This window comes from Corticium candelabrum, chromosome 13 (assembly GCF_963422355.1).
Source record: "Corticium candelabrum chromosome 13, ooCorCand1.1, whole genome shotgun sequence".
In the NCBI taxonomy this organism is placed as follows: domain Eukaryota; kingdom Metazoa; phylum Porifera; class Homoscleromorpha; order Homosclerophorida; family Plakinidae; genus Corticium; species Corticium candelabrum.
In genome coordinates, this window is record NC_085097.1 from 170,150 (window position 1) to 172,607 (window position 2,458).

Consider the following 2,458-nt stretch of genomic DNA (forward strand, 5'->3'; position numbering starts at 1 on the left):
AACTGTCACACTACTGACTGGCAAGCACATAAACTGACAAGCTATCTTGCTGCTCATAATCTAAAGCTCAAATTAACGAAAGTAAAACTAACAATAATTGTTGCCCCTGTATCAGTCAATTGTGCACTTGGACAACCTAAAGCAATTAAACAAAGCAAACTTACACTGACCTATAAAACCAAATCTATGTCCACAGGCATTAATAACATGAAGCACGTGTGCGCTAAGGTTACAGTTGTAGACATCAGGACCACAGACCAATTGAAGTCCTCATTGTTATTCCTGGTGGCCATGTGTCAGTCAATGTGTCCAGTCCCCTTCTCACAGTCTTTATGTTAATTAGCAGCTGCCAATACCTATGCAGCAGTCAGGGTTTAGCACTTATTAAAGTGCTTCTTCATTACTCTGCAGTAATAGTGAAGAGACAACCATGATTTAAGGCAAGCAGGCCCTAAATTAGTATTTTCCAAGTGTTTAAACATGGCTGTAGTGCATGCTTTTTTCATACTGACATTTCACACTAATTAATGAAATCTTACAAGATCTTACAAGTGAAAGTGCTACTATTTCAAAACCAATTCCTAACTCAGAATGAACAGAAATAGTCTATGATCAAACTCCAGAATATGACATGTTGCACCCCTCATGTGACTTTTATCTTTCAGTGGATATGTACACTACACTAACTAAAAGGTGCTTATTACAAATCCTAATGTTGCCCTTTGATTAAACTGTACTAAATAGGAGAAACAAGAGATGACCTCATTGCTATGGCAATCACACAACCTGCACTTGTTTTCTGTGTACTTCTTTTATTAAAGAAAACCTTACATTACAGTATCTCTATGTATTCTACTGCACTTGAACAGAAATCACCTGAAACACAACACTTCACTTAGTATAGTCACTTGATGCATATGCAGGTGGTTGATACAGGACAACTGTCGTGATCAGTAGAGTAGTATCGTTCTAGTTGATTTTATAGTTTTACTAATCTATTAAGAAGAGCCATGTTTCAACAACTCTAACTTTAGAATGTCTAACACTAAAATGTAAATTACTTCAAGATTCGTCATCGCTGCTTGACAAGACATCGATATCGCATATTTCACACTCTTGGGAGCACTTAAGAGTGTCAGTGTACTGGAGTCCATTGCCATAACACAAGCAGCACCAAAAACTGCAGTTACCATGGCAAAAACACAAAAGGAATTCCCTTAGCGCTTAAAGAGCCGGCAACTAATCTGACCACTGAATAGCTAATGACGTCATTTCTTCAGAAATGGATTACCACCCATGACCAACAAAAGTCAGAATTTCGGGACAAGCAACCAGAGCCCGCTTCTAGACTGGCTCTTGGTAGTTTGTGCAACGGATATGGAGTCACAGAGAATCGATACATGGAGGCAAGTGATTGGTATAGCTGTTTTTTGTGCAGTACATTTGATATCAAAGGCTGTTAGCGTCGAACAACTTAGGCTTTCTGTACAAAGCACAAACAGACTTTTCACATACGCCAAAATGGTTTTCATCAATTTCAAATGTTTCTCCCAATGTTGACATAGTTACCCGAAGTATGTATATCCATGCCTTTACTGCAACCTGCAAATGCACTAGTGAAAGCAGATCCAGTAACTGCATGCAAGCCGACAAGAGCTTGAAAAACTGGGCTTAAAATGTGAGAAATTGTGAACAACTTAATAAAACGAAGTCACCATTTTGTTCTTGTTCAAAATATTATTGTATAAGGAAATTGGGAGGCAAGCGGGTACCCTATAATAGCAACATCTGTGTCAGGTGAACGAATCACAACACTAGTGGCACCGTGTTCGGCGGGCATCTCTTGCATGAAGCAGCAATCAAGTGTCCGCTTCTTCTTGTGTATACTCCAATACCAACATCTTTCTTTGACATGTATACTAATGATATCGGTTAAACCAACTACTATATATCCAGCATTGAGTTCCACTTGTCACAGCTGGCATTTTGAAAAGCTTGATGCAAACTCAGGACGTAGCCAGTCATTACACAAAAATCAAACAAATTTCTTTGTTCTCAGTAACTGTCAGATACTACCTCCACTGCCAAGGACACTTTTGCTCGTGACCTCTAATTGTTATCCTAAAACCATTTGAGCCCATAGCTCATCTTTCCGCTGCACTGACGTAATAGATTGCCTCCAGGAATATAACGGTCGGTCATCGGACATTCGACGAATGAAAACCTCATTTTGTCCGAGTGAAATGTTGTGGGCCAGACATTCTGTCTAAGCAAACAAATTGAACAAAAGGTACAGTGATGAAGTCTTTATCACAGCGAACCTACTCTGCACACCAGAAATGCGTACCTTCTGTCCTGTCCGCGTTTAGTATAGTGCATTCAGTGCTGTGTAGGAACATTAGCAGATCTAGCTAGATACAGAGCTCTAAATGGCGGCGATAGAGCTTGATACCATTAC